This window comes from Cicer arietinum, chromosome 3 (assembly GCF_000331145.2).
Source record: "Cicer arietinum cultivar CDC Frontier isolate Library 1 chromosome 3, Cicar.CDCFrontier_v2.0, whole genome shotgun sequence".
In the NCBI taxonomy this organism is placed as follows: Eukaryota; Viridiplantae; Streptophyta; class Magnoliopsida; order Fabales; family Fabaceae; genus Cicer; species Cicer arietinum.
The window spans coordinates 53,602,221-53,610,185 of NC_021162.2; positions in this window are offsets into that span (position 1 = coordinate 53,602,221).

Sequence of the window (7,965 nt, forward strand, 5' to 3'; positions counted from 1 at the left end):
TTATTATTATTATTATTATTATTATTATTACTATTATTATTATTATTATTATTATTATTATTACAAAATAAAAAATTGCAGTAACTATGAAACAAAATTTGATCAAGGCTTCGGAATTGATGCATAATAAGAAGAAAACTTCAGAGAAAGGCCTCTATGATTGAGGGTTTGAACGCCCAGGAAATTCAGGGTATAAATATAAACAATGTGGGAGAAAAATAGAAAAAGACAAGAGAGTGTCGAGTTTGTAAGATATTTTGTTTGTGTATATTAAATATCATATTGTATAAGAAAATTATTTTGGAGATATTATGATCTTGTGCATTTGATGTAATGTAAGTCTAATTAGTGATTAGTTACTTGGTGTTGGCAATTTAAAACAGGGTATGATGTCTCCGTCCTTACATTACATGATGCAATAAAGTTTGGTGGTTGAATGCTTGGATCATTTGACAGCTACTCGCATTTCTTGTATAATTTAATTTAATTGTTTTTTTTAAAGCAATTTAACGTAATTGTCGTATACATATTAAGTAAATAGGACGTCACAAAAAATAGTAATTTAGTGAAAAAAGAAAAGTAATCCTAATTCAACGCATGTCATAGTTATATTTTATATTTAAATTCACTGGGAGCAAATAATTGGTACAACCCGAGATAATAATAAAATATAGTATATAGGGAAAACAGCACAACTAGAGAGATATATAAATGAAACTAGATATCTATAGAAGCAATCAACGATAAGCTTTCTATCCTTCAATCCTTTATGTTCAACAACATCACACGAGGTCTTTGACGGATATTGTAAATGATATTCCTTACCTTACTAATTAGGTCATCTTGCACTAACAAATTTAATATATGAGCACAACATCTAAGAAAAAACTTATTGTTTAGAGACAATAAAATGATGCTCAGTAGATGGGTGAAGTTTCTTTTGCATGCATTGATCAGCATGGCTAGTGCTTGACCCTTTTTCACTTTCACCGGTGGACAATTTTTCCTTGTAACATTTACAAACCGCCTTTTTGTTTACAACTGTTCCAATTTCAACTTCATCAAAATCAAACCAAACAAGTTTTTTTTGTCTCTTTCTCTCAATGACTTCACCATCTTCAACTTGTTCTTTGTTTTTTTCAGCTCCTAGTGTGTTACCATTTAGTTGATGTAATTGTTCCATTGTTATCGGACAAAAACATCATTTTGTGGACTAAAAAAATTGAACCAAAACTTATAGTACAAAAAAATAGAAAAATTATTTAAAATATGTTGTCATCTTAGATAATAATCACATATCTATTCAGATAAATGCTATAGCAAAGATTCATCAAAACAATAATTTCATAAATATTATTATTATTATTAAAAAAATAACTTCAAATACATACAAAAATATATTTATCTAAATATAGAAAGATAGATATTTCAATATTTAATATATGCAACAAGACTATAGAATGTAGCATGCTAAATAACAACTTGGTTAGGGGTGTTAAAAAAAAAAAAAAACAGAACCATATTACATAATTAAACTAAACTGGTTTATAAAAATTGAAAACTTTTTGAATTGATGTTTTAAAATTAGAACCGAATCAAATCGGTTTTTAGTTCAAAAATAACCAAACCGAATTTATTTTTTTAGAAGTAATTAAGGGTAATTATGTAAAATTTGGTCTATAGGAACAACAAAGTAAGTTAAACCAGTTTGGTTCGATTCAAATTAATAAACCAGTTCACTAATTTATCAAATAGTTTGGTTTGGTTTTTTGAGCTGAAAATCTGTTCAATTTAGTTTTTTCAAACTAAAAATCGATTCAGTTCCGATTCAAAACTGAACTTTGCTCATCCCTAAACTTGGTAGAATGGCATACTATTTCATTAAAAAAAATGGCAACAAAGCAAATCTGGCGAACTGATAGTATTATAATAGTATAAAATTTTGTTGGAAGATATAATAGTAAATAGGAAAAATAAGTATAATATAATTTAATCAATTGGTTTACAAATATAGGGTAGATGAATAGTTCTAACTAACATGTGTTTGACTTTATAGGGAAAATGTTAGATAATGTTATTATATATTAGTAGTAAGGGTATTTTAGATATTTCTATTCTTTTGTATATATACTCATTGTAACTCTATTAACTCAAGTTTGGTTCATTCTATGTTATGAAACCTTAGAGTGGTTGTTTCTCTTCTTCCCTCTTTTCATTGTTAACATAACATCAAAGAGCTTTGGTTGATTTTGGGATCTACTATAAAGAAGAGAGAGACTATTTTGATAGGAAAAACAACCACCAAAAGAGAAAAGAGAAGAGTAACCCTATTCTCGATTTTGTTAAATCAGTCTCACAAAAACATCTATTGCGCATTCTTCAACCGTTGGATCGGGCTGATTTTTGGATAACACGTTCGCAACATTCAGGTCTTCGTTTTCAACGGTCGGATCGGTGAAACAACGTCTGGAGGGGGAGAAATCGTGCTCGCACAGCACCAGATTATCATTAATTTATTTTGTCTCAATGATTGTGTTTGTCGTATTTCCTGTCATTATTTGTTATGGCTGGTGCTAAGAATGACTCTCTTCAAGCACATTGAAAAGCACATTATCCGAAATTGGGGAGAGCACATAATAAGAATTTTAGGGGGTTGTCGTCCAATGTTGTTGCTTCTGCTCCTCCTACCATTGACTTTAGTTCTGGTTATGTATACTCATCTGAGACTGCTTCCCAAATATCTAATATTCCAGAACAGCTTCAAAAACTTCTTGCCACTCAATCACATGCTATGTCTTCCACCTCTTCTAAAGGTTTGAACTCCTCTGGTATGTCAAGTATATCTTCTTCTATATAGATTCTTGATTCGGGAGCATCTTATCATATGACATACGATGATAAATCTTTTGTGTTTGTGAAACTTATCTTGTATGTGTCGGTTATGACTGATGATGGCACTCTTATGCCACTAGCAGGCGTTGGTTATGTCTCCACACCTAACATGTCTCTTTCTGATGTTTATTATATTCCTAATCTTACTTTGAGTCTTGCTTCTGTTAGTCAAATATGTGATCTCGGTTATTCAATTATGCTTTCTTCCACTTCTTGTTGTGTGTAGGATCCACATTTCGGGAGGCTGATTGGGACAGGTCATAGACAGGGGGGACTTTATGTTTTGAATGACCTACGACTCCCAGATATTGCAGCCTCAACAACTACTACTGACTTATTATCTAGTTTTCGCTTGAATTCCTTATCTTCTAGTTTTTATTTATGGTATTCTCGCCTTGGACACGTTTCCGCTTCTAGATTAAAATACTTGCTTCTACTGGAACCTTAGAAAAGTTACAAACCTGTGATATCTCAGATTGTTGTGGTTGTAAACTTGTTAACTTCCAGCTTTACCGTTTAGTAGAAGTGTTTTTGTTTCATATTTGCCCTTTGATTTAGTTCACTCTGATGTTTGGGGTCCATCACCGGTTCTTACCAAAGGTGGATCTATATATTATGTTTCGTTTATTGATGATTACACTCGTTATTGTTGGGTTTATCTTATGAAAAATCGGTCTGAATTTTTTGATATTTATCATATATTTCGTGCAATGGTCAAAACTCAACATAATTCTGTTATAAAGTGCTTTCGTTGTGATTTAGGTTGTGAATATACCTCTAATAAATTTTCTGAATTACTTGCTTATGATGGCACCCTCCACCAAACATCTTGTACTGATACTCCTCAACAAAATGGAGTTGCTGAAAGAAAACACCGTCATATTATAAAGACTGCTCGTTCCCTTTTGTTGTCCACTTCAGTTCCTAGTGAGTTTTGAGGAGAAACAATTCTTACTGTTGTTCATGCTATTAATAGAATTCCATCCTCTATCATATCAGGTTTGTCTCCCTTTGAAAAATTGTATGCTTCTACCCCTAATTACTATTCTTTGAAAGTTTTTGGTTCTACTTGTTTTGTTCTTCGCCCTCAAGTAGAGCGCAGTAAGTTGTCTTCTCGTTTAGCCATGTGTGTCTTTCTTGGTTATGGGGATGGTCAAAAGGGTTATCGTTGTTATGATCCTCATGCAGGAAAACTTTATGTATCTCGTAATGTTGCTTTTCTTGAGCACATCCATTTTTACTCTATTTCCTCTGATTCTCAGATTACTAAGAGTTATGAACTAACCCATATTGATCCGTTTGGTCCTAATGATTATGCTTCTAGTGATTATAATGTTGAGAATTTTATGACAAATACTAATACTCCACATGATGACATCCTTCTTGTCCCCCCGGTTGTTCAACTACACCATGCGATTGTTGATCCTCCTCGTTACCCCTCTCGTCAACGTAAGTCTACTCAGTTACCTGATTTTGTCTATTCCACTTACTCAACTTCGTTTGTTTCTTTTTTAACCTCTATTCACAGTTTATCTGAGCCATCTTCCTATAAAGAGGTTGCTCTTGATCCTCTTTGGCAGCAGGCTATGGTAGAAGAACTATTTGCATTGCATAAAACCAATACTTGAGAATTAGTACCTATTCCTCCTGGAAAACGTGATATTGGGTCTCGTTGGGTATGCAAGATCAAAACTAAGTCTGATGGGTTAGTTGAGTGCTACAAAGCGCGTCTTATTGCTAAGGGTTTCTCTCAACAATATGGTATGGATTATGAAGAAACTTTTGCTCTTGTAGCCAAGATGACCACTATTCGTATTGTTATTGCAGTTGCATCTATTCGTCAATGGCATATTTCCCAAATGGATGTCAAACATGCTTTTTTAATTGGTGAGCTTCATGAAGAAGTCTATATAGTCCCTCCGCAAGGAGTTTCTCATAATAAAGGGGAAGTATGTAAGTTAAAAAATGCTCTCTATGGTCTTAACCAGGCTCCTCGAGCTTGATTTGAGAAATTCTCTAATGTGATCACTTCTTTTGGTTTTCGCTCTAGTGAACATGATTCTGCATTGTTTATAAGGTCCACCATTTATGGTCGCATTATACTCCTCTATATGTTGATGATATGATTATTATAGGTGATGATGTTAGTGAAATCAATGAGTTAAAATTGCAGTTAGCAAAACAGTTTGAGATGAAGGACTTGGGAACTCTTCGCTATTTCTTGGGGATTGAAGTTGCCTACTCTCCTAGAGGCTGCCTTCTTTCTCAATCCAAGTACATTGCCAACATTCTTGACCAGGCTCACCTTTCTGATACTAGAGCAGCAAATACTCCTCTTGAGTTGAATGTGAAATATGCTCCCTCGGATGGTGTTCCTTTACCAGATTCCACTTTGTATCGTACTTTGGTTGGCAACTTAGTGTATCTTACGATTACAAGACCTGACATTGCTTATGTTGTTCATGTTGTTAGTCAGTTTGTTGTCTCTCCCACTACAGTACATTGGGAAGCAGTTATTCGGATTCTTCGTTATCTTCGAGGAACTCAATTTTAAAGCCTTCGCTTTCCATCTTCATCCTCATTAGAGTTACGAGCTTATTATGATGCTGATTGGGCTTGTGACACCACATATCGTAAATCCACCACAGGATTTTGTATCTTTCTTGGAGACTCTCTTATTTCTTGGAAGAGTAAGAAACAAGACATTGTCTCTCGCTCCTCTATAGAAGCTGAGTATCGTGCTATGGCATCCACTACCGCTGAAATAATTTGGTTGCGTTGACTTTTGTCTGATATGGGTATCTCTCTTTTTGAGCCAACTTCGATGCACTGCGATAACATGAGTGCTACTCAAATTGCTCACAACTTGGTCTTTCATGAACGCACCAAACACATTGAGATTGATTGTCATCTTACTCGTCATCATCTTAAGCATGGAACCATTACTCTACCGTTTGTCTCTTCTTCTTTACAGATTGCTGATTTGTTTACAAAGATGTATTCCATTAAACATTTCCTTTTTTAGTTGACAAACTCTCGATGCTCCATGTTAATGCATCGTGAGTTTGAGGGGAGATGTTAGATAATATTATTATATATTAGTAGTAAGAGTATTTTAGACATTTCTATTCTTTTGTATATATACTCATTGTAACCCTATTAACTCAAGTTTGGTTCATTCTATGTTATGAAACCCTAGAGTGGTTGTTTCTCTTCTTCCCTATTTTCATTGTTAACAGAAAAAACCTCAATAAGTAATATCAATTTGTGCTCTTCCTTCTTTAATAGAGATAACTTCTTTCAGTTATGTTAGTTTTTTACAGTGGCGTAATAAGAATAATTTTTTTAATTATATATATAAATAAATCCATCTGTTAAATTTAATAAACTTTTAAAAAAAATCTAATTTTTTATTTAACAAGTCGGATTAAACTAAACTTTAAATAATTTAAACTATAGATCTCTATTGTACAATCTTATCTACTTCCATCCCTACTTGGAAGCCACATATCATCCTCAGGACACCATGTAGCAATTCAATAGAGACCAAACTTCCTAATGTTTGGAACCAAAATAAAAAATGTTAGGAACTAAAATAAAAAAATTTAATACATGTAGATCCAAATGGACCAAATTGAAAATCAAAATAAATATAAGCGGCTAAATATTTAATTAAACCTTTTAAAATTATATACACCATGTAATGTAAGGGGAAAAAATGGAAATAGAGGTGGACTACTTTGTGATCCTTTTGTATCATTGATTAATCATTAAAATGTGTAGTAAAGATGCTTATGTTTTTATTGGTATATGTTGGCACTTTGTGCTGCGATGTGGGCTACTTATCTTCTTGTGTCTCTTTGAAAGCTTCATTTCTATATTTCCTCCCTTAATAATTCCATCCACTTGAGTTAGCTCTCATTATGGCCCATAAATTAATCTAAACTTTGTGGTATTTGACAATTTCATACGAATTAATAAATGATAAATAAAAGAAAAAGACAAGTGATTTATTCTATTATTTTTATTGAATATTAATGTATTTCTATTATAAAAAAAATACAAAATGGACAATAATATTAATTTAGATGTAATGCACATTGTATTAATTAAAAGGTAAAATATAAAAAATAATTAATTAGAAAGTATAATCGGAAAATAAAAATACTCCCTTTGTTTTAAAATTAAAAAAAAAATTGATAAAAAAAATTAAATGTGAATTAAATACATCCATTTTCTTTCATTTATTTTTTTTATATTTAAAAATGAGAGAATAACTAGAGTTACATTGATGATCGTAAATAGTCTTTTAAAATATCAAGAGATAAATGGGGTATATAATTACATTACTACTTTGTTGCAATGATGTAGCATCTCAAAAGCTACATCATCTCAAAAGCTTCTTGTGAACAGATGAATTGAATATCAATTGATCTCTAAAATCATAAAATAAAAATGAATAACGTAGGGATATTTTACAATAATAAACCTAACACTTTTTTTTAAAGTGTCTCCAAAGATACACATTATTGTAGAGAAAATAGATATTTAAAAGTTAAAGTGTCACTAAAGATACACATCATTGTAGAGAAAATAAATATTTAAAAGTTGAATTCACGTTTCAACATATTAATATTCTTACGTCATTAAATTATTTTGTATTTATAGAACAGTCATTTATAAGATATATAAAATAAAATATATATATCGAACGAAATTCAGGTATATTCTTCATCACAATGACATTATAAAAATGCCATCAACTAGCACTATACGTTATTATTGGAAAAATTTAATTCCCTTTGACAAAGGGGAATTTGTTTAACTTAGAAAGCTACAACAAATAAGATAACAAAGTGTGATGTAGAAAGCAATAAAATATAGTCACAAAAAATGCCATGACACAACTAATATTTTACTTTCACATTGACCTTGAACATCAAGTAAGTTCCTACATTTCAAAATTCATACATCATGTATTGGATTCTATAGTTTTTGTTTTTTATTTTCTTGTGCAAAATTCAGCTACTAGTGAAGTCTTCCAAACGTGGCACATATTAAAAGGCTGTGTGC